This window comes from Bicyclus anynana, chromosome 8, assembly GCF_947172395.1.
Source record: "Bicyclus anynana chromosome 8, ilBicAnyn1.1, whole genome shotgun sequence".
NCBI classification, from domain to species: domain Eukaryota; kingdom Metazoa; phylum Arthropoda; class Insecta; order Lepidoptera; family Nymphalidae; genus Bicyclus; species Bicyclus anynana.
The window spans coordinates 945970-972559 of record NC_069090.1 but is presented as its reverse complement, the minus strand read 5'-3'; the positions used below and the strand labels follow the sequence as shown (position 1 = coordinate 972559).

Genomic DNA, 26590 nt, shown 5'->3' with positions numbered 1-26590 from the left:
TTTGTAAAGCGTATTGATGAGATGAGAGGCTCCGCGGTTTCACCCGCGTAATTCCCGTTCCCGTGAGAATATGGGGATAAAATATAGCCTGTGCCGCTCACAAATAACGTGGCTTTCTAGTGTTAAAAGAATTTTCAAAATAGATTCCATAGATCCAGAGATTACCCGCTACTATACTACAATCTTCACTTCTTTAAAATACTAAGTATAGATTATAGAATTTATAGATACGCAATATAATGTTAATGTATGTCTGTCACGTCTGTACATACTCGTATACTTGTAGGACACGTGTGCAACAACTTGTTTAATGCTCTATTAATACCATTTAAGAATACAAATATTCAAAATACTATATGTATATTACGCTAAAGCTATCATTAAGTAGCTGGCTTAGTAGTACTTTGACTAAACGTAGGCGTCCACGTAATGTCAGACAGATCTAGTTAAGTATGTAAGTATGTAGATTTCTCTTGCTCATTTTTAATTATTTTTTAAGTTCATAGTAGATTAGTATTATAGTATTATACAGTAGTAGATTTAATTACAGAATTACAGTATTGCAACGGCGAAGGGTGCACAGAAAAACTTTAACAAGTTTATGTCTGCACCTTTTAATTTTTATCATGTAATTATTATATATAATTAAATAAATAAAAAAAAAATAGAAAAATATTCTTTGAATAGAAAGTTTTACAAGTGTAGCCAAGTGGCACGTCGATTCCCTTTCTACGATCGCAAACGCCTCGAAAACTAGTAAAATTTATGGGAATGACATTTGCTATCAACAGGTCATGTGATCAAGGTCTGTCATTCCCAAAAAGTGTAATTTATCACTTTTTCGTTCTTCATGCGTTCGGCTTCGTTGACACACTTTGTGGCAGTCTCTGCCGAAGGGTTGTCATTTAGCTAAATGTCTAGCGAGCAAGGACACGATTTCTCATGTTGTCGATGACTACGAGTAGTTCTGCTAAAATGAGCCCTATTAGATAGATAGATTCTTTATTGCACATAAAAAAAAACAAATATAAAACAATATTCATCAAGTAACAAAATAAGTAGGTAGAAATATGCACAAAGGCGGTCTTATAGCTAATAGCGATCTCCTCCAGACAACCCGCAATGCAAGAATCAAGTAATAGAAAACGGATAGTGCTATAATAAATAATATTATTGACCTATTATTGACTACTAATCTTATAAATATCATACTAATATAGTTTAGAGCTAAAGTTTGTAGTGTTGTAATGGGAAATCTATAGATCTATGAACCGATTTTGAAAATTCTTTTACCACTAAAAAGTCACGTTATTTGTGAGTGTCATAGGCTACATTTTATCCCCGTATTTTTCCGAGAACGGGAACTACGCGGAGGAAACCGCGGGAGTCGGCTAGTATTATACTAATTGTATAAAGTATAATATACCTTTAAGCAGTTTATTTGTTATAGTTACCCGTTTTCCCTAACAAAATTCCACAAAACGTTTATAAATTCGTTACAAAATTCTTACAATGTCTAGAGGAGATTGCTATTAGCGATAAGACCGCCTTTGTTCATTCTATTTTATATTTTGCCTTGTTATGTCATCTCGGGAGTGCAATAAAGAATTTATCTCTCTATTTCAATCTGAAATAACTATAACTTTCAGTATAATGATCTAACATAATAATATAAAGAATTTATGATTTTATATTCTCATCTAAAATGCTATAAATGTAGCATAAAGCGAGGCACGCTTGATGGCATTGTAAATTTTTATAACATCTCAGTTATGGGCCGTAAAGTGTCACCGTGTCAGTTGTAGACGCAGAGATGGACGTTTAACCTAGTTTAAAGCATTTAAACTATGCTCTCTCACAGGGAAACGCAATATAATATATCTTTTTTCAACGTTTTTCTGTTATCTTCCTGGATTATAAAAGTTGTTGGTAGTTTGATGGGTTGTTGAAATTATGCGCAAGCTTTTGCTATATGGTAGGCGTCCACATATCCGCATCGGACTCATCAATCGGATTTTTAATTTTACGGTAGATAAAAACAGTTTCATGCGACGCGTCCCATACCTATGATGCGGATCTGTGGACGCTTACCATAAACATTTTTGTCTTAAATCTTTTTCTTCTTCTAATATTATAAAGAGGTATAATTTGTTAGTTTGTAGGGGGTAACCTTTAAATCTACATAGCCAATTTTCACGGGTCTACACTACAGGGTCTTTTTATAGAGGGGGTATGCAGCTTTGGTCCACCACGCTGCACCTATATGATGCGGGCTTATAAAGATAATGTTAAAATGATTACACATAAACTTAACGTGCTGTCCAAGGCACGAGTGTAACACCATCAACTTCATAACTCCGCCCCAGGACTTCGTGATCAGAAACCACATAGCCTAATAACCCAATTTGGCATTTAGAACAGGGCCATATTTAAAAACTATTATTAGAGTTAATACTACTTGTATCCCTGGAATGGCGCCCCGCACTAGAAAGCGCAGTGTTGGTCGACCCCCCACAAGGTGGACTGACGACATCAAGCAAGTCGCAGGGATTCGCTGGATGTAGGCGACTGAAGATCGTGATGTTTGGAAGTAGCTACAAAAGGCCCATGTCCTGCAGTGGACGTCCATCGGCTAATATGACGTATGTCTAGTGCCTACCCTACTTAAGAAACTTGTGCACACCACTGACAATGACGATACATAACAAAAAAAAACGTGTAAACAAGTTAGATCAAGTGGTGCGGGGAAGGCGCAGCGCATCTGTCACGCACGTGGTACAAAAACACGCTTCTTGCGCGAATCGTTGCGACGCCGGCATCGCTTCCGTGACGACAGAGCAGCTAGAGAAGAGACGGAGCCGACTGTACGAGAGGGCATTGACCTATGATAACATAATAGGATATTGTTATGAGAAAGTACCTATTACTTGAATAAACCTAATGGTAGACTCCAATTAACTTTAAGGCTTATTTTTTTCAACTAAAACAAACTTAGTAATTTTTTAATCTATTTAAACTAATATTGTAGAGGTAAATTTGTTTTTTTTGTTTGTTTGTTAGGAGTAGGTTCCACAATGATGTTAGAATTTTTTCATCAACTGAAAGTTACATTATCAGCTAGTAACATAGGCTATATTTTAACCTATTTTCAGTTTCTTCCACATACTTTCTATGCGGGAGAAACCACAGAGAGTCTGCCAGTATTACATATAAAGCAAAATAAAGTTTAGTGTCTCCTATTTAATCTTCAGAATGCCTTAAACATATATGGATAAAATATACACTAGAGAAACTGTGGGGCAAACTATTATAAAAAATGACGTACCAAATACTGCTACTCAATCAATTTCAATTTCTTTATAATTTAGGTTGCTAGACCTTTACTCAAGCTTGTATTAATATAGGGTGCCCGGCCCCACTCAATGATTAGAATCCTATCATGAAGTATTTTCTTATGATCTTTAGAAAATCTTTTAACAACCATGCCAATTCGAACCACGGTTAAGGATTTAGATTTAAAATATGACTTCTAAAATAGGATCCTTGCTTGATTGTGTAACAGAGAATATTGATTGATTTTATGGTCGAATATCCATGGTCTTCATATTTAATTGTATACTTTTTTCTCCATCATCCATTGTATACAATAACAAACATGAGAGTTATAAATTTTTTAAAACTCTGTTGTTTTTTTAAACATAAAATTACTTATAATTAGTTTTCTCATGAACACATTAAGTATTAACTAACATGCTTGTACTAAGAAGGAGGTTCAATGTTGATTGGTAGTTAATGTGAATCATACACAATAAAAAGCAATAGAGTGAGTTAAACTAATGTTATATACATATCTATGATGTACAAACACACAGCCAATCAACAGGAGAATTAGTATCTATAAAGACAAATCAATAAAATAAAAATTTCAATACATGCACACTCACTGTACAGCTTTTTGCAAATGTCATAGCTCATAAAGACCCTGTTAATGATCAAACTGTTTATCAAACATGTTTGTCAAACAATTTAATTGTCACCAACTTTGTTTGAAGAGTTTGTCAAACATTGCTTAGTTATAAAGTCAAGTTTAACAACCTTGTCAAACATGTTTGATAATAATTAACCTTAGCCTTGGTGCAAGTTTTCAAGTTTTTACATCACCCTAAATCACAATTAAATATTGTTTAGTTCTGATGCATTTGCTGCTATTAAATTTAATAAGGCTACAGCACTACCACTGTAAAGCAGGGGTCACCAATTAGTTTAGCTCTGGGTCCATTTTCAGAAATGAAATTACCATCACGGTCCACACATTTTATAAAAAAAAATATTAATAAAAAATTATTTTGAAATTACAAGGGTATTTATTTACTTATCAGTGAGAAAAGTAACATTTTATGTTGCTGATTATCCGTCTGAAGTTTGACAACAAATTGGTGCAAGCTATTGACATTAAATCCTGGTGATGTTCATTAGTAAGTTGAAGTCGAAATTTATATTGTGGGGATATTTTTTTCGGTCTGCACACAATGGCTCGGCGGTCCGGATAATAAGAACTGTGGTCTGCCATTTGGTGACCCCTGCTGTAGAGTATGAGCAAGCGCAGCTGGCTCTGCCAGAGCTCAAGTTGATAAAATTTAATAGACATATTCCATTGAGTAATTCTATAGATACATTTTTTTATTCAAGCAAGTAGGTACCATCTTAGTGCACACTTACACTTAAATACCACCAGAGATCATGGTGAAATATATTATTGTAAAAAAAAAAACAAATAATCAGCAATATTTTGAAACTTGAATACTTCTACAAGGGACTCTTGCAAATATTTGTATAGTAAAGCTTTATTCACCTTATTTCAATAGCATTTTAGTTAAATATTCTGGTGTCTATCACAGTTTCTGGTCTGCTGTAATTTAAGAAAGACTACTTTTATTGTAAAGGTTGTATGACAACCAATCTTTGCCTGTACCATAGAGACAAATTCAAAACAACAATAAACTATCATATTATGTATGTAATTAAAAACACCTTACCAATTTACTGTACTTTAATTTTGTGCGGTAAGTGCTAAATAAATATAGACTATATTAAATTGAAATAAAGTGAATCAATTATATTAGTCTTGTAAAAAAAAATAAACAAAATCAAAATCAATCACATACAGACAACAAATAGAAGACAGCCACTAGCAGCTCACATTCTGTCCACAAAGGAGCCACCCATCAGAGCAGACACCAAATACCCTTCTCATAGCTGGAGATTGAGACACAACATTCCTGTTTCATCTGCCATCTATACCAAATACATACAACTTTATATTTAGCCTTTGCCTCAAACACTGTATATTTAAAAATAAAACAAACTATTTTTTTATCTGTTCAGTCTTTTGAAAATGGAATGTCACAGCCATTCTCAATTTGAGTCTGATTTTGGTGCAATATACACAAATTTATACGGCTTCACGTTATAATGGGACAAAAAATAAAATCAACACCGCATTTTTAGTGCGTGTCCATCAAAAAAGGTATCAATTTACATTAACATTTAGTTTTGGCACTGTATTTTAGGGCACTGGGTACTGGCGCGGTCGTATGCACTGACACAAATTCACGGATTGCGAAAGTCTTGTTTCAATATTTCTGCAACAGTTTTCACGCTTCACTGCTTCGTTTAGGGAGAGGATATAAAAAAAACACAGCACTAATATTTCAAGACACCGTAAGAATAATATTTACTGTGGCACTGGACTACCAAACAAAAATAGCAGGTTACTATGTGACTTCGAAATTTGGAATGAAATATTTCTCATTTCTCTTGAATATTTTCGTGCTTGAGCGTCGTTCGCCCGAGTTTAGATTGGAAATAGCGAGTAAATTAATTCAGGCAAAAGCTTTCCGAGCGAAATTAACGTGAATCGTAACTCGGGCCGTAATTCGATTTGACAGCCGCCCCTCCGTCCTGCGCCCCGCACCGTAATTGCGCTCGCCGCCCGCCCGCGGTCGATTGTAGTGTTGCCAACGGAACGGAATTCTCCCACATTTTGGTGGAAAATAAGAATTTGCGTACTTAACGTACTGCATGCGTATGAAATAAAAGCATTTAATAAAAGGACGTTACTACATATAAGTTTTTTATAAAATTTATTAATTTTTATTTAAAAAAACCATAAGTATTCTTACAAAGTATCTTGGTCACTCTTCAGTTTTACGAGTAGTTCAACATTACAGTAGGTACCAAGTAGTATATAGTAAAAAGAAAACTGTAAAAGGCAGTAATTAACTGTTAGTGCCTTTCGCACATTTTAGTCAAACTAAAATTATAATAGGTATTTTGTAAAGATAATACTTTCTTTGTAATTTTCAAGATTTTATTTGTGGTTGACTGGTAAGAGTATGATGATTGTATGTCCGTCCGTTTTCTTAAGAACTATTGTTCTGATTTGGATGTGGGTAATGTTAAACCCGTTACATCGGCCCACCTGGTGCCTGGGTCTACATGCTAGAAACTAGAGTAGTTCCTCCTTAATTTTACGTATTATTAAAAAAGAGACTTGTCTTTTTCCGCTAGCCTAGATAGCTCTTATCTCTTAAACTTTTGGTCTATAGTTTAAAAGAAATTAGTTATACATAGAAACAAGTATATATGGATGACTGATAAAATACCTTTGTTGATACTACGCAACAACAAAGGTATATATTAAGGATGTGTGAACGCGCGTGCGGCGTACTTGAGTACTTGTGCACTGACGGGAAGTAAAGCAATTAAAAAAAACCAGTCCGGCATCCGTCGGGGCTGGAAAGTAACGAATCAATTCGCAATGACTTGCCCACTTGCGGCGAATGGAGTCGGTTAGTCATAACTCGTTAAGTCATGAATTAATATTTCTAAATAGCCGCTTTATAAAAGTAATACTAATAATTACTCTTTAAATTTCAATCAACAACTTAGAAGCTTTCGCTTAGCTGTTGGATCGAGGGTCGGTTTGAAGGCAGTGATTCTTGAGACGGCACATGTTGTGAGGAGGTTCCTAACTCTCCGGTCGCTTGATCACTTAAATGTCCCGCAACGAGAGGGCTTAATTTATTTGCTTACATGTATTTAAAAAGAAATATAAAATTAAATAATATAATAGTATCGGAATGAATATGATCGACGTTTCAAACTCAAACAACGTCCTTAGTCATTACGTTGTTCATGACTAACATAGTCGTTCATATTATTCTGTGTATAACCAGTTTAGTCGTTCTTTATATTTCAGCATTTATTACATAATTATACAAACAGGTTATGTAACATTATTTTGGCACCTTATTATTGATCTTGGAAGGTCACTGGAGTACGTGCAAGTAGATTTAATTTTACAAAATTACAATGTTACTAACCAACTTCCAAAAAACGGATCCAAAAATCGTTGGGCTACACAATAGTGCTGTCCCAGACTCAGTATATAGCCCAAAATCCATCAATACGTAGGTACAACAGCTAGTAATAATAAAAGTCAGAGCTCATAACCATAAATTACTATTATTGAACGTCTCCATGATAATAATATGTATATGTACGTACGTTTGTAAATATTAACTGTCTGTACGATCACATCATACCATCCATCTGCTTGACATACGCCTCAAATGACGCAATGATAGTACGTACCACGGACTTGTATTAAGATAGATACCGCAAGCAATCCATCCAAGTTGTTTAAAATTAAACACCTAAAGGTTTATTAGCTCCACAGTTTCTGAATTAAAATTCAAGAGGTCTAAACTTTGACACGAGTATACTGGACTATAATGCGGCGTAACCTAAATTCAAGGAATCAGAATAAATTCCGTCAATTAGTTCGTCAGGCAAACTGGCCGCCTTTCTGATATGAGAAAAAATACAATTGTTGTAAATCACATATTAAAAAAATTAAGTACATTGTTTGACCGAGCATTGCTTGGGATTTTATTTGGTACGCTTTCTAGTACCTCGTGGTGGACACTGGCTTGACTTTTGAGAAATAAATCGTGGTATCTTAATTTTAAACTTGGAAACATCATCGTAGGTAGCAAAATGTGACTATAATGGATCCCACACTTCATTTCACGTTCAATGTACAAGCGGCGTCTAGTTCAATATAAGTCCATGGAAAATATAATATCCCCCGTGGGTGGAGCGAGAGTTCCGTACAGTTTGCGTGGACGAATCCATTCGGCGCGACCCTGAGGCGTTATTGTGCCTAGGACGAAAATATGCGACCTAAACCGACAGACGTTGGTAAAAGTTATTCCGGCACGAGATATCAAAATTTATGCTATTAACTGAGTAATGGCTGTTTGAATAAATCGAATACTAACTACGTAACTAATAAAATTTTATTGAGTCGGCAAATAAACAACCAATAATAAGTAATAATAAATTTTTGAGCTACTGATCAGGATGATGCATAAGTATGCTTTGAAATTAATGTAGGTAAGACTGTTTGTCACTTTGGTTCAGTGGTAGGCCTGTGAGCATATGCACCATGAGGCCTAGTGTTTGACTGCTAGGTCACGCTAATTTATTGCATTCGGGCAAGCAAATTGTCCACTTTATGCCAGTATGTATAATATAACGGCCTGTCAGCAAAGAGCATCAGGCAAAGAATACGTCCTACACAATCTAAGACATCTAAGACCTTACCACAAACTCTTAAATACGTAGCGATTTCATAATGTTTTGATACCAAATTCGATCGATTCTAATACGGACGTCATCGACCATTTCATTCACTCAATTTGTACCACTTATTGAGGTAACATTACTTACGCCCTTAAATAAGATGGAATGATGGTTTTGCAAAAGGCTTCAGATCGGACCGGACACAGCAATGCTGCTTGGCAGCATAAATAAGCATGTCAATATTTAGTACTTCCCCGTACAAATAGCTCTTTTGAATTCTTGATTTTTTTTAATCACTCCCAGATGATGCATTAGTACCTATATGGACTCCCGACTCATTTGTCAAATGTTCTACTGTCTCTTGTTCAAAGATAATCTTTAGTATGTACATACTTTACATTCAAGAATTCTACGATCATCCAGCGCTAGTCCCACGCACAAACTGAATTGAGTTATGATGAACGTGGTAATAAATTGTATAGTTGAGTACGTATGGGCGCGTCCGTGACCGCAAATAACTCTGTATGTTTGTTGTTTTCACACCTAAACTACTCAACCCAATTTTGACGAATTTTAGTTTAAAGGACACATTTCTTGAACAAGGACTTCCAACGTGAACACATCCTCGCCTTTCGTGAATAATTGCTTCTATAGTATCAATTCAAATCGGGGAATACAGTTATGTTGCAATTGCAACACTAAACTAAATTAGTTTATTTTTTATGGAGATGACAGTAATTAAGTAGATACATTACCATAATCTCCATCCAAAAATTTAATTAAACTACTGGATAGATGTACCTATCTAAGATCAAAGAGTTTACTAATCTAGGTTAGGACTATTAAACGAATGGTAGAGAAGGACGCTCGACGTAGATTGGGCAGTGTAGAAAAAAATTATCAAAATCCAATTCCACACGGATAAAGTCACGGACATCTGCTGGTTTAAAAGTAATAGAAAAATAGTGTCGTCGCACACGGGCCACACGAGACAGCCACAAACGCCGCTACAAGATGCAAGAAGAGGCCACAAAAGTAGCTGACGCGCGACAGCCACTTGTGGCTGGTGGTCGACTCTTGTGGTCGGTGGCTGCTACTTTTTTAACCCATACCTGCAGTATCATAATCGCGGCGGGGTTTTGTGTCGGCGTTTAGTGGCCGGTGCGGGCCACAAGAAGCGAGCAGCGACGATTGTAGCGTGTGGCGGCCACCAGCGTCAACCGTGTGCGACGAGTCCATATAAAATGTATGAAAACTACAGGAACTATGTCGGTAGCGGCGTTTTGTTGTGGCCGGTGGCCCGTGTGGGGGAGCCCTAAATCCTTCCACTCTGAAGTGCTACAAAAACGAAGCAACAATTATTATTGAATAGAATGTGTCACGTCCCGTTCTCGGACAGTTTATTTTTCTTCAATCGAAATTCTATTGATGCATTCACACTGCGATGGCCAATCGAGATTGAACGGTATCCAATAGTGTTTTGTTGAAAAAACTGTACCCCAATGGAATCTACCACAGGAAGTAAAAATGAATTTATTTGATAACTAATACTGCCGCGAGACTTTACCTGCGTGGACGTTACGCAGGTAAAGTATTTTATGGTCGTTACCTGTAAATTCTATAATTATAATATATTTTTTAATTTTCTGCGCATTATACTTAAATAAGTATATTTAGTTAACCAAAGTATTATTAAAACACGAATTCGGAAATTCAACTTTAACCATTGAATTGGGAGGGGAAACGCAATTCCAACGCTATTGTCGATACGATATATTAACATTTATCTGAAAAAAATAAAAGCGAATTAAATCAAATAAATCATTCTCCTGCACTAAAGTTACTGTAAACTTCCAAATAAACGGTAGAAGGGATGTAGAGCCTAACCCACTACATACTAGTTAAAAACACACTTATAAACTTAAACGAAATAATAAAGCCTACTTTGTCCGCTAACGTTCTTCAGAGTAACATTTGACCGCAATCACACCAAGTAGCTGGTACATTACATGGAACTCAGAAAATTCCTGCACACTATTTAAAGTATTTCATCATTCCATTTAAAATCTCATCTTGCTTCATCTCTCGATTCACACAACCTACTTTTTAAAAGCATTCAACATAAGCCTGTCCTGGTATTTTTAACCGACTTCAAAAAAAGGAGGAGGTTTATCAATTCGTCGGAATCTTTTTTTTTATGTATGTCCACCGATTACTCGAAGACCCCTAAACCAATTTAAAAAATATTTTTCATTTGAGAGGGTATGCTTAACAGTTGGTCCCATAGTAATCATGTCAGGATCTGATGATGGGATCCTGACTAGCTGACGCCGCGCGGTTTAATCAGCGTGGTTCCCGTTCCCGTAAAAATATGGGGATAATATATAGCCTATAACCTTCCTCAATAAATGGCCTATTTAACACTGAAAGAATTTTTCAAATTGGACCAGTATAGTTCCAGAGATTAGCGCGTTCAATCAAACAAACTCTTCAGCTTTATAATATTAGTTGAAATCTATACTTCTATAGATTTCTATATCTGATCCAGAGTTAATGTTGATTTCAATACACCAGCCGGTAATGCCGTCGTCACCTTGCTAATTAATGCCGTGTCGCATGTCATATCGTGCACTTAGGCTGCTCTCAAGTACTCCACTGCTAAATTGGCTTGATGATCGTTTGTCACGGAATAGCGTTAAAGGACATGTTATAAATTCGCATCGTTGTGACTAAAGGATCAATGTTATATTCGTTTGCTACGCTCGAGAATTTAATTAAATTCTCAAACAATTTAATTTCATTACGCAATAGTGAATAGACACCTATTGGGCAAGCGCATCTCATTCTAGACTTCATTATTGCTTTCTATCAGGTGATTTTTGTGAAGCGCAAGCCTCATCATCATCATTGTCAACCCATATTCGTCTCACTGCTGAGCTCGAGTCTCCTCTCAAAATGAGAGAATTAAGAAAATTCTCAGGTGTGCAGGTTTACCTACGATGTTTTTCCTTCACCGTTTGAGACACGTGTTACGTGATTTTCTTAAAATGCACGTAACTGAGATTGACCGCTCTGTAATCCAATTTGAAAGACTTATAAGATAGGTAAAGGTCGTTTCTAATTCGAATTGTCTACGTGATTTTACAAAATAAACCATCCCCTTGCTATGTTAACGAGTTAAGTTAAGTTATCACTTAACTTAACTCGTTAACATAGCAAGGGGATGGTTTATTTTCTCCTCCTATTTTTAACCTCTAGTCACTAAGCTTTCATATCTAAGTATAATTTAAATTTATACTTACTAACCTCATGTTTATCTCATCATGATCAGTCTATCTTGACAGTCCACTACAGGGCCAGGCCTCCCTCCTTATTGTCCTCCTTTTTGTAGAGGCTTGGCTTATGGTAATGATAATTACCTGGACCGATAGCTTAGCATGCTCTCTGAGGCACGGGGTTGTTACACCACCAACTTCGCAACTCCAGAGTTACCACTGAAAATTTTCTAGGAAGAAAGAATAGCTCAGTGTCTGAGAGAAAAAATACAACCTCGTAATCTGAAGCCACATAGACAAACGTAAACCGAAATGACTCAGTCATTTCAGCCATCTAAAAAAAGATTATTAAGTCGAATTGTATGCGACAAACGGTTCAGTTGGATATAATTAAGAATCAATATCGAGCAGGGAATACCAATGTTTATGAAAACCCCGGAGTCCTTACTAAACAATACCTACCCGATAGCCATCAAACGGAAAGGCACGCGACATTACGCCGGGCTATCCAACTAATTGGAAAATTAGCTTAGCTACTTCACGGAATGAGGAAGTTGTCATTCAAATAGGAAGTGTAGCGGAGATTGTACATATAAATAATGTTCTCCCGACCTAATTGTTGTCTATAGTTATCTTTACCGAACAAGTGGCCTACCAGGAGTTAAGTGGTAACCCTCGCCTAGCAAAACTACGCCGAACTATGCACTGCGGCCTGCTCATAAATATGAGGCGTGGGTTTTTAAACTTTGAATAAAATGGCGGCAGGTCTCAGGTGTACTATGACCCTCAAATGCCGCTTAGGCTTAAGGGTAAAATATACAAAACGGTTGTAAGACCTGTCGTGCTGTATGGATCAGAATGTTGGGCAGTAAAAGAAATGGACAGGAGAAGAATGCATGTGAACGAAATGCGTAAGTTGAGATGGATGTGTGGTGTGACACGAATAGATGAAAGGAATGAATATAAGAGGAAGTCTGGAAGTGGCGCCAGTGACAGAAAATTTGAGGAGTAAAAGGTTAGCTTGGTATGGACATGATTTTCATCCCTCCGCTATGGATGGATGAAAGTCATACTCATATATTACAAGAAGAAAGTGAATTTGCAAATGGAAAGACACAAGAGGAGAGGAAGTCCAAAAGAGATGAGGAAATAAGATGATGATGGTAGATGTTATAGTAATATGTTATACTAGCCGAGGCCCGCGACTTCGTCCGCGTGAAAGTCCATGTAAACTTTCAACTACCCCTATCCTACCCCTACCCTACCCCTACCCCAACCCTACTCCTACCTACCCTTACCCTACTTTTCTGGCTGATTTTTTACACCTTGTGTCCGAAAAATCCAAATATTTTACGGAACCCTATATTTTTCCAAAATAAAATTTAGCCTATGTTACTTGTGGATAATGTAGCTTTCGAATGATGAAAGAATTTTTAAAATCGGTCCAGTAGTTTTTGAGCCTATTCATTACAATCAAACAAACAAACAAACATACAAACATACAAACAAAGTTTTCCTGTTTATAATATTAGTATAGATAGGTTATATTCCACATATTCTGCGAAGTGTATGTCAGCCAGACGTGATGGTTTCCCATTTAATTTCAGATGTTCCATATACTTGTCCTGACAACAATTACTATTAAAAAACTTTGCCAAATATATCTCTATGGAGTCTAAATAATTTGATTTTGAAAATTATATTCGTCTGAAAATCAAGTTATTTGAGTCTCCATTTAGAGGTAGATTTATTCTTGGCTAGACAGGATTTTATTTAAATATAAAAAAAAATATTTAATATCTATGGTGACTTCAATATCGCAAAAAATTATTGAAGTCACCATAATACCTATTTAGTTTCATATATAATAATTTATTTATTTTGCTATTATCCGCGAAAAGCCGACGAACCCACGCGACAACGTCACCCAGGTCCGACAAAATACTATTTTGCAATAGGGATGATGACAGTTTTTTAAATTGTATATAAATTAAGAGTATACTAATAGTAAAGCAATTTTGTAAAAGGAACAGGGTATCTGCGATCATTACTTTCGGAGCTACAGGTATTTAAAAAGTCAGATTTGCGGCGCTGCCGCGGATCCCTGAAAAACGCCCCATACAAAATGGCTTGAAAAAATGACGTCATAGGCAATGTAATGATCGTTAGATTTGTATGCGCGTTCAAACAAAATTACTAATATCTTTGTTATTTGTGCGTTTATCTTTATAGTTCATATATTAAAAAATGTCACATTTAATGTAAGGAAGCTAAAACTGTATGAATTTTCATCTAATTACGATAAAAAAATTTTAGTAGTTTTTGAAATTTTATAATCTCATTTATTTTGCAAATATCCAGACAATCTTTGCTTTTTATGTATAAATTAGTTAACATTGACCCTATTTAACCGTATGTATCATAAAAATCAATATATTCAAACCTAGTCATCATCCCCATTGCACGTTGTAGAGTCAACATCTCCTGAGGATACTCCGGTTCCGGGGTGAAACGTACTTATAGAGTATTTTTACGGACTTGGGTGACGTTGTCGCATGGGTTCGTCGGCTTTTCGCGGATAATGTCAAAATAAATAAATTATTATATATTCATGATGAACTTCCGCAAAGTAACGCATGCTTCCATCCAATATATTTAGTTCCAATAAAATATTATCGAAACTAAGAAACTATACATATAAGATTAGGTTCGATAATTTTTTTTTCATTCATATCAGCCGATAGACGTCCACAGCTGAACATAGGCCTCTTGTATGGACGTCCAAAAACATCGGTCTCAAGCCGCCAGCATCCAACGGCGCCGTTGATTTTCATTATAATTTGCAAATTGTAGATCAATTAATCTACATGAATCGTATAAACCAATAACCCAACTCGAGCAGGTGGATTCCCCGCGGGCGGGTCAGTGGCCCCGTACAGGAATGCAGATTAGCCTGATCCTATAAGGAACTATTGGGCTTCATTCCGTATTGACGTGGTAACCAGGCGGAATGTTCATTTTATTGCTCGATTCATTAAGAGACCTCGGCTTCTTTTGATATTCATTTAAATTTGTTCAGTTTTACTCTACCGTTGATTGACTAAAACTGTTAAATACATTTGGGAATGTCATATGCAATATTTTATCCCGTTTCCCACGGGTACAGGTAAAACGCCTAGTACGTATTACAAAGAGGTAAACGTTGTGAGGTTGAAAGGGAGTTAGGGATGATCTACTGTACCAATTTTGAAAATTCTTTTACCAATAAGTACATACATTATTTGTGAGTGTCTTAAGTTATTCAATCTCCTTACTACCACGGGAACAGAGACATGGGTAAAACCGCGGCAGTCTACTAGTCTTAAATAAACATAGCTTTCCATATTACATACTTGTAGAATATAATCTACTAACTTGTGAAATAAAAAAAAAATCCGTTGAGCAGAGACAGAAATACTTACGGTTTAATATCCACGTAAATATAGTTATATACATACGTACGTATATTCAAGGGCAAATGCTAGTAAAAATAGTAATGGAGGGCAAACATACAGTGCCATCACCTCTTGAACACTCGATTTACTGTATTTAAAGCGACTTGACAGTGTTCAAGGTGGCCTGTTTCCGCGACAATTACCAAAACAACTTATTTCACTTAGTCATTCGCGTATAAAAAACATGTGTGGTCGTTTACCGTTAACAAACAAGCCACCAATACCAGCAAGTTGTGATTAGGTATCTTCAAAGCTAAACAAGTTATAATAAAAAAAAATTGGAAATCCCAAAGTCATATTTGCAGATTATTGATTGTCGGAATCATTTAGACGACTTTTGTGTCGGAAATTATATCCGGAAAAATGCTATTGAATTGAATTTTATAAAGTATCATAATGTTCCCTTATTTTTCTTTTTATAGAAAACTAAGTCTGGTAACGCTATAAACAGAAAACAAGCGAAAATCTGACAGCTATTTCTGTAGTCAAGTTGTTCATAAAAGACAAACGGTAAAGACTAGATAACCAAATAGATTAACCAAACACCGTTTGGAAGAGCCGATAGACGATCGGTTTCAAAGGTGCTGGAATGGCGACCTCGCACTTGAAAACGTAGTGTTGGTCGACTCCCTACCAGGCGGACTGATGACATCAAGCGCAAGGGTTCGCTGGAAGCAGCGGCTCACGATCGTTATGTTTGGAAGTCCCTACAAAAGGTCTACATCCTGCAGTGGACGTCCATCGGTTGATATGATGGTGATGATACACAGTATTCTGTAGTATCGTATTCTTATTAAATTGCAATTGTTTTCCTGTTATACGTTACATTATTCTGTTTGTGTGTATCTACCGAGAAACACTTTAAATGTTGTTTTGACTGCCACATACTTATCCAACGATTTAAGCACTAGTGATAAAGAGGCAAGGTTTTATATTCTTAGGGCTAACTTACACGATTATTTTATTTCAATTAATTGATGAATTTTTTGAACGATTGTACAAGGAAAGTAGTGGTTCCGTATCCGTCTATTATCTTCAAGTTTAATTTATTATATGATAGCCCAATGGATATGACTTCTGTCTTCGATTCGGAGGGAGTAGGTTCGAATTCGATTCGGGGCATGTACCACCAACTTTTCATTTATGTTTATTTTAAGAGATTAAATATCAAGTGTCTCATACGGTGCAGGAAAAATATCGTGAAGAAACCCTGAGAATTTTTTTAATTCTCTACGTGTTTGAAGTCTACCAATCCGCATTAGGCCACCGTGGTGGACTATTATTATAACCCCTTTCATTCTGAGTGGAATCTCGTGCTCATCAGTGAGCTGAATATGGGTTGTTAATAATGACGGGAGCTTTATGCGGCAGAGCTCGTTTGAGGAAGTACAACCGTCGTTCCTGTTTCTACCACCAAGTATTATTGCTGTTTTGGTCTGCTGAAAGCCATGGTTGCCGGTGTAATTATAAAATAAAATGAAATGGGTATAGGACGTTACTTTGACTTTCGTTCTTTATGCTGTAAAGTGTTCCACTGTTTGTTCAGCGTTCTGGTATAATGCCGCGTATAGAATTATTCATTAATCTGTGTGAGTATAATAAACTTGAGGCTTCAAGTAAGCTCGCATTCATTTGAGACTGCATCGTAACTTAACATCAGGCGAGTTCGCAGTCAAGAACTCACTTGTTATTGAATGAAAAAAAAATACTCTCCTCGTGTGAATTAGCCCTTAATCAGTTTCCAACGCTAAGCTTGCGCGAACAATCGCTGATACAACGTCTAGCCTTTACATTGTGAGTGTAAATAAACAAACGGACAAAACAGTACAGTATACACAGTACACACACGCCGGAACAATAGTTCTTTTCATTCACTATCTAATGTTTACATTCGCGGCGAATGCTTGCAACGTGATGCGATTTTGTAGATCTCGAAGGGCGATTTCTTAAAACTCTAGGCGACGTTAAATCTATATTTTCGTTTGGTTCGAGATTATTTTCAAATTTAATTTATTTCGAATAGGCTTATGTTCTAGTCTGTGATGGCCAGACCTTCATTTTATTAAAGCTGAAAGTTTGTCAGAACTCTATCAAAACATTCCATATTATACTAATATTGTAACGGCAGGCTACACAAATTCGCATCGTACGGATTTTATCTATTGTAAAATTATAAATCCGTTTGATGCGATGCGTCCGATACGTACGATGCAGATCAGTAGACGCCTAGCCTACCATTAAGAGGATAGATTTGTATTTTTGTATGTACTAAAACTACTGGATTTGTAAAAAAACTACTGGATTTGAGAAACCTCTAACAAAATCTGTGCCGATTGCTGAAGTAATCTCAATGTGTAAGCATACCGTCATAGATAACACTACGACTTTGTGGCACATAGGTAACATATTTATTTACATAGATAGTAACTAGTCGAGTAATGTGAATACGTGATATTTCTCAAGTAGACGATATTATCTAAAGCTCTTGTTTAAACAATAAAGGACGTTTGTGTGAACACACGATATCTTTATATCTATCGGTCTGCCATTCCTATGATACTCGTAACGGTGTTCGTATACGTAAAATTACTAATAACACCATTGATTAATAGGCAAGTAAGGAGTATGTCCATAATCCCTGCTGCCCTGCCTCCTCGGTATGTTTGACTTGGATAATATTGCTTAAACTTCGAATAACATTACGCCCCTTTTACACAGCAGTCCATTCCGCAGGATCCCGTTTTCTGCAGGATCCCATTTGATGGCCATTGTTTATATACTAGCGTTCACACGACCATCCCGCATGTGGGATCTTGCAAAATACCGATCCGGTCGAATTGTGCCATTCGGTTTTGGCACTAGAAACTGGATCCGTAATCCAATAAAAAGCGGGATCCCGTTTAATCACACATATATTTCAATAGCAGTGTTCACACGGCTTCCTGCGTGCGGATTATTACTGGACATTGTTTTTTAAGCGATCCTACAAAACTGAACTGCCCATGTGAACTAAGCGTCCAGTTTTACAGGATACAGTAAAAAGCTGGTCCTGCAAAACTGGACTGCAGTGTACAGGGGCGTAATTTTACTCCAAGTAGGTACCCCCTGTAGTGGTGATGGTCGTACTTCCCTAGGATCTCTTCTTTCCTTCCCCTCAAATGCGAGATTTACGGCTTGCATTTTGAAAATCGCCTTTTTTCCAATACTCTGTCAATATGCGACCGAACAGTCGCTTCTGAGAAAGTCGCAAACCTTATCAAATACCCAATAAACCAGAACAGAGTTAAAACATAATTTATGACAGGCTAACTGGTTCGTGCATATAATAAAAAACGCGTACGCAGCAAAAAGTATAAGTGTATGTATGGAAAACATTACGGTTGTTATGGGGAAAAAATTAACAGTTATTGTGAGAATTGTAATCTGTATACTTGAGGCGTTATCACAATGGGAAAACTTTAAAATATTAATAGTGTGTGACGTCGCCCGAATTTGTAAATCTTCAAATAAAGAAAAATCTTAATAACAGACAGCCAGGAGTTGGGAAGTTGATCCCCGTGTCACAGAGAGCACGTTAAGCCGTCGGTCGTGCGCCTGATCACCCACCGGTCGTGTCGGTCTGCCGTCCCATCGGACTGTGAGAATGAGGGAATAGAGAGTTCACAGTTCATTAGGTAGGGCGCATCCTACTATCCCACTAATATAAACGCGAAAGTTTGTATAGATGTTTGGTTGTTTGTTACTCTATAACGCCGCTACTTTTGAAGCGATTTAGCTGAAATTTGGAATGGAAATAGATTTCACTCTGGACTAACACATAGGCTACTTTTTATCCCGAAAAAATCGATAGTTTCCCGAGATTTGCGAAAACTGATGATTTTGATGATATGAATGTTTGTTACCTACTCTTTCACGTCTCAACTACTGATCCGAATTTGGTACTAAGATATATTATAGCCTAGATTATACACATAGACTATTTTTTATCCCGGAAAAATCCATGGTTCCCGAGGGATTTGTGAAAAACTAAATTTCACGCGGACGAAGTCGCGGGCGCTCGCTAGTATTATTATAAATATTATAGTTATACCTGTAACTTGTTTTATGGCGTGGAGTCTAGTAGTGTTTGGAAGTATTTACAATAGGCTGAGCGACCACCGGTTGATCATGATGAAGCCCTTAGATATAACATAATAGAGCAAGTTTAAGTCGAGTAAAATATCTTTCAATTCTCACATGTGCACTTATCCCACACTATAAATCATCCATGCAAATCCATTTCTCTGAACGCACCGACCGTGAACGAGATGCGAACGAGGCTTTTGAGGTAACCTTTCCACAGACGATGTGTTGCGATAGCGACCTCAAAATGTTTTATAGCTTATGGTGGAAAGTAGTTTTCCAAATTAAAGTAAATACATAATATACAGAGCCCCGATAGCCATTTTAAGAAACAAAAGAACATCATTCGTTTAGTTACTTATTTGTTTGACCTCTGCCTCCATTCCGGAGGGTGTGGGCTCCCTCAATACTGTCCGGGGCATGCACCTCCAACTTATCAGTTATGTGCATTTTAAAAAATTAAATATAACGTGTCTCTAACGGTGAAGGAAAAAACATCGTGTGCAAACTTACTTACCTGCGATTTTTCTTAATTCTCTACGTGTGTGAAGTATGCCAATCCGCATTGGGCCAGTCATCGTCGTGGACCCCCCTCTCATTCTGATAGACACTCGTGCTCAGCAGTGAGCCGAATATGGGTTGATAATGATAATGATGATGATGATGACATATTAAACACTGCGGAGTGGATGTGATTATAAAACGCATCTCTCTGAAAACCGCGGCCTGAGTGTGAATTGGTCAAGTTAATATAGCCTTGGTTCACATTATACTGGTATGCTAATTCATATTAACTTTTGAGAAGTCAGAGATATGAACTAAGGCACCTTTATTCTAATTATGCATCCAGTTCCGTTTATTCAACTTCTTTTTCAGCAAAAATAGTATTTTCGATGTATCTTAACCGCTCCGCCACTTCAGTGGAATTACGTAACTCACACACATTCGTAGCTTAGCTCCAACGCAAATGTTTGGTGGTAATGCACCTTAATGATATTAGTTCCGTAAACAAACCTAGCTGTCTGCAGTCATGGCACACTGCAAAGCGTGATCGCCTAGTAATTCAAAATTTTACATTTCATCTTTCATCATAGATCAAGTTGACGTAGAAACGCCTCTCAAGATCTTGGTATTTGGAAGTTAGTAGTAATGGCTATTGAAAATCGAATAACCCATCAGCTGGCCTATTCACTATTTTAGTCTTTATTATCAACCTATTAAAATAAACATGAAATCAATTGAAAAAAATGACATTTACCTACTGTGTCCATATACTACATAAGTATCCACCAGTAGGTAAGCACCGGATTACATTTTTTACATATAATTTCAATTTCGTATATGTCATACTCGCATACGTTAAAGATAGCCCAGTAAAGAAGAAAGTGAATAAGCCTGCAGATGTCAGAAATAAATGACCTTAAGTGACGCTTTATAAGCTCTCCGAGGCACGAGGGTGTATTACCATCAAATATTTTTCAAAAAATTCTTTCTTCAGCTCCTGGAAATATCTTGGAATAAAAAAAAATATTTTCATAGCTCGACCGAGACGCGAGCCCAGATATTTTTGATCCGTTTACATATAGGCTCAACACTAGACCAACAAAGCAAATAACTAGCACTAACATTTAATAGTGAAGATAAATTAAGTACTACGAGATTTATAATTTACAGCCCGAGAGCTATAATTTCGAAGAAAGTGATACATAAAGTTATTTCATAGCTACTTTTACTTATTTCCAATTTATATTATTACCACATCACACGATTGCTTTACTCACTGTTAACGCCTCCTCTCTAATAAGATGATCTAATAAGATGGAATTCAAGTAATTTATAATAATAAAAAATTTAGGGTTCCACAACACATATTTTAACGGAACCTTTAGGATCGATCTCTATAACAAAAACAGCTGTAAGTATTATTTATTAATGAATAAATAATAAAATTCCTTTAAAAAATTACAAAAATTCGAAAACTAATCTATTTAATACATAATACTTCTCAGAGACTGATAACTTGTCAACTAAAGCAATACTGTGGCAATATGCCCGACAGTTCAAACTGAACAAAACTGATATAATCATAACAATGTACATTATACATATATACATATGCAATGTATAATGTATACTTTACATGTATTTTTAACACTCGGTCTTCCTAATATGTGCAGTTATAACTTCAACAACCGGGTTGTTTAAACACCTCTCTTTCGCGGAACCCTCGTAAGACGTCACTTATTTTTGCACTTGACCGTCTTCGTAACTGTAATAAATGTAGGCATTAATTAGTACAGCAGTGTTACGAAATGTTTCATAATTTCAAGCGCAGCGCAAGTGAAATCATAGTAGGTAAGTCCGCATTGATATAATTATTGTACGAACACCTCACAATTACGAACGAAACCAAAAGTTTACGAGCGTTAAACTATCATCGACATCGTGCACGGTGCTCGGTTATGTTTAACGATTATGGTGTGCAAATTGCGTTTCCTAACTGGCAACATTAACAGTTAGGCTCTGACGTCACAGTTGCGTTTCTGCGGCGGACTTTAAACGGTTCCTTTAACGTTGAAAAAATATTTATAAATCAAATAAATCGAAGATAAAGTTTGGATAAATATATGTTTTTTTGGCAGCTAAGCATAAAGAACCGGGTTTAAAGTAGTCATTACTTTACTGGTTGGATGCAATCAAAAGTTTGCAGCCTAATGACAATGTGTACTTTGCGAGCTTTTATTTAAGGTAACTGCGTAGAAATTATTTAAGGAATTGTGGTATCACACTACGCTTAATGAAGCCTTAACTCTGTAAACTTGGCTAAGTAACTATACTGTCAATATTATAAACAAGTGTTATTGATTATAACATAGGTTTCCCGATTTAATAAGTATCAATTAAAAGTTTCCCTACATGTGGGGTAATTTGTTACACACACTGACAACACCGTGACATATTAATTTCACGGATTGGTCGTGGGGAAAGTGAACGGGCGGGATTACGGGTAACCCGCGTTATTGTCACTTCCCACGACACTTACGCTACTATAAACATTATTTACTAAATAGATTTTCGAGATGAACTTTTAGTAGATAGTAGAAGAAATCGTAGTGCGTTTTTGGTCATCGCGGAAATTAGCTGCATATGTCACTACGCGCAGTCGTAGAGTCCTTTTCATGAAAGAAGTCCCGCGGCTAAAACCTGAACTAAAATTGAATGCGCCTTACACAAATGACAATGAGCGCCATTAAGAGGTTAGCGCCGCGTCTGGGGGAGACTTCTTTCATGAAAAGGACTACAAAATGAAATGAAATGAAAGAAAAGCAACAGGATATCTGCGATCATTACTTTCGGAGCTACAGGGATTTAATGGGTCAGCCCCCCTAGCCAAGTGGCACGTCGCTTCTCTATCTACGATCGCTATCGCTTCGAAAACTAGAAAGATGTATAGGAATAACATTTCCTATTGATAGGTCACGTGATCAAGATCTGTCATTCCCATACATTTTAGCGTTTGCGATCGTAGAAAGAGAATCGACGTGCCACTTGGCTAGGGGGCAGATTTGCGGCACTGCCCCTGTCCCATGTCATCCTAAAATATAAATATTCATATTTACAAAGTCTATATATTCATATAAACATATTTAATAGTAGGTAAAATAATAATAGGTTATTTAGCGGTAACCAGATAGACATAACGAAAATATTTATGCTTTCTTCACTTGAAATCTGAAATCGTACATATATGACGTCAAGGACAATCGCAGTTAAATAATATCTCATTTCAAGTTTCTCTACTTTGTCTGAATTACATCAAAATCAGACTCGTTACTTTAAGTAGGTAAGTAAGTAAGTCATTCGTAATAGCTCATCCCGGCTGTGCGTTACCGGTCGGCGGTACTAAACCGGTCCGCTTTCTATACGACTGATTATATTAATGCCTATCTATCGCTGTGCCACTTACTTTGTTGTGTTTTACAAGCCTTTATCATAGAAAAGAATTTTCTGTGCCTTTCTTACTTATGCCTTGTTGTTTTAGATCATGTGTGGCTATTTATTAGCCGATTTCCAACAAGGAGGAGGTTCTATGTATGTCCAGCGATATTTGTGGACCGATTTTGAAAAATCCTTTTTTTGTTTGGAAGGGTATACTTCCAGGTTGGTCCCATTTCATGTCAGGATCTGATGATGGCATCCTGGAGAAATCTAAGGGAACTTTCGAAAATCGTAGAGACAAGGTACCCCTTGACTGCGATCTCACCAGGGGTGTGATTCGGCTATTTTATGCTCGTCGATGTAATATTCGTCTACAACGAGTTTTATTGGAATTTGAACTTTATTTCAATGGGATGCCAAAAATAAAAGGTCACTAACAACGAAGTTTCCATGGAAACCAACGATGTCACAGCGCTGTAGCTTTGAAGAATGCGGGGCTGATGTCAAGTGACGATGCAGACTAAGATGGAAGCGCTTAGTTAAAAGAAGTACAAGTTTGTCCTATACCCACACTGACGGTTTCTACGCGGCATCGTACTGGAACGCTAAATCACTTGGCGGTACGTCTTAAGCGGTAGGCCAGCCAGCCAGGGATGCCTAGCTTCAGTCAACCAGGGGATGAAGCAGATAGCAACGGCACAGAAAGCGGGCAACCCTTCGCCCCATCTTAAAAAAAAAAAGAATGTTCGATAAAGAGTTGCCATTAAACTATCTGGCGACTGAAGACTAGACTAACCAATGGACCAAAGACGCAGTTAGCTTTTTGCATAGTTGGAGAAAGTAGGGAATATTTAAAGGCCGAATTTTTAAAGAATATTTTTAGCTATTGATTTTAAACTTATTTCGTGGTTGTTCATTATGATTATTATTTAAACGGGTACATACCACATAAAACGACGAGATTTTTAATGTCGATATTTCGACCCAGTTCCATGGATTGTGGTCACGACGGGACGGGATTAAAAATCTTAATTCTTAGCTATATTAATAAGAAAATTAAAACAAGTGAACAGTGAACACTCGTTTACCCAAAGCTCGTAATCCCGTTTACATAACTGTAGCACGATCCGCGACACAGTTATAATATCAAAGTGGCGGGAAAAAGGGCAATTGTATTGTGCGCGTGGGAAAATATTTGACGACCTGTGGCGCAGGCGACGCTGCGGAAGCCTTTCTTGGACAGGGTTCATTCCCGGTGTGATAACAAACAAGTGTTACAAGAAAAATTTCAAACTAAATCTATACTGACATGGAAAATACCTTCCTATATGGAGCCCTGCGGTGTTACCCGTGAAAAATAAATATCTAATTTTTACCGGAATAAAAAGTTTAGCCTATGTTTTAATCCAATATAATATATCTCAATTACAAATTCCAGCTAATTCGGTTCAGTAGTCACAATGTGAAAGAGTAATAAACATTATCACTATCATAACCATATTTTATGCCTATGTGTTAATCTAGGGTATATTCTATCTACGTCTTAAATTTCAACCAAATCGATTCAATAGTTGCGATGTTATAGCGTAACAAACATTCAAACATAATTACAAACTTTCGCGTTTATAATATTAGTAGGATAAATTACGTTATAATTATTATTGAAAATTTTCACAAATCTTTCGATTCATGGCCAAGATCTCTATGAATTAATTACGTCCCTATCTACCTAATATTCATTGAGAAAACACGGGCATTTATTACAAAATGCGAAATATTTACAAATCCCAAATTCCAAGAGTTAATCATGTTTTGTCTAAAAGTGATACATGTGACGTCATGAGTTTATGTCCGGTCACGCACAGCCTCGCGGAGAGCATCTCAACAGTTCATCTCACCTACTAGCTATACTATATAGTCAAACTATCGTCCGCGTGGAATAGTTACTTTGGGCTAACGCCTTTGCGAAACTTTAACCGTTTACGCAGCGCACGCAGCATAGGCTATCAATAGAAACACATCCTCCGATTTTGAAACAATCTTTGCTTTTGATGCTCCGTCCCTATTGGTTTATAAAGCCTTAGCCTTCCTCGATAAATGGGCTATCAAATATTGAAAGAATTTTTCAAATCTGACCAGTAGTTCCTGAGATTAGCACATTTAAACAACTCTCCAGCTTTATAATATTAGTATAGTAGATGCTACATCTTTTAGTTTTGGTGGACACATACCGCTCGCTACATAGTTTCGTAGCTTGACGTGGCTTGGCTTAGTTCGGATACATTTTTCTACGAGTGCTAATAATATTTCAAAGAGGAAATATTTGTATTTTTGTATGTAACGAATAAACTGAAACTGATTTGAATTAAAACTCCCTTTAACAATAGAAACCTACATTTCCAGGGTGTACTCGTAACATGAGGTGACATAAAGGGTGAGATTCTACTAGTTTAATTATAAAACATGTACTAATATAGCAATTGAAAATGGGGTGTAGGGAGTGTAAACACTTTATAACCTATTCTAATACCAAATAAAACGACGAATACCAAATAAATTGATGAATCGGTTTGGTATGTGTGCAACACATATTGTGGTCATATTGTTGGCTCTACTTGTTGGGATTTTTTTAGATACATTTAATAAAGATAAAAAACAGAACCCTTCTTGCAGTCGGGTAAAAAATATCGAGTAATGAAAATATTATTTTTTTTTGATAGCTAGATAACGCGTCCCACAATACCATGAGTTTTCGTGTCTCACATCGCAAATGTTTGATAAAAATACGACAATTTATTGCCTACTATTTTCGTTAGTGATCATCTCATGTAACGTTAATCGGTATATTCGTTTCTTTGTACACTCCCACTCAACCAATAAATCATTTACAGTTACTATCTAAATGATTAGAACATTCATAATGCCAGGTGTGGCAAACATTTTGCCTATTTTATATAACTACGAGTAAATAAGACATACAGCGTTCCGTCTCCGTAGTTCCCGTCTCTGTGGTAATACGGGGATAAAATGTAAGCCTAAGACACTCACAAATAACATGGCTTTCTAGTAGTAAAAGAATTTTCAAAATCGGTTCGGTAGATCCAAAGATTG

The 26590-nt window shown here is 36.6% G+C and overlaps 1 protein-coding gene across 3 annotated transcripts in view; it reads right to left on the bottom strand.

Moving 5' to 3' along the window:
• Nucleotides 1-26590, bottom strand: part of LOC112055764 (GTPase-activating protein CdGAPr) — an 89394-nt gene that overhangs the window by 34299 nt on the left and 28505 nt on the right. For 2 of the 3 annotated variants that reach the window (XM_052883167.1, XM_052883169.1), the window contains exon 1: nucleotides 5166-5978. The exons of the other annotated variant lie outside the window; for it this stretch is intronic. The gene's annotated coding sequence lies outside the window, so the exon portion shown is untranslated. Of the gene's footprint in view, nucleotides 1-5165; nucleotides 5979-26590 lie in introns of those variants that run through there. 3 annotated transcript variants of the gene reach the window in all.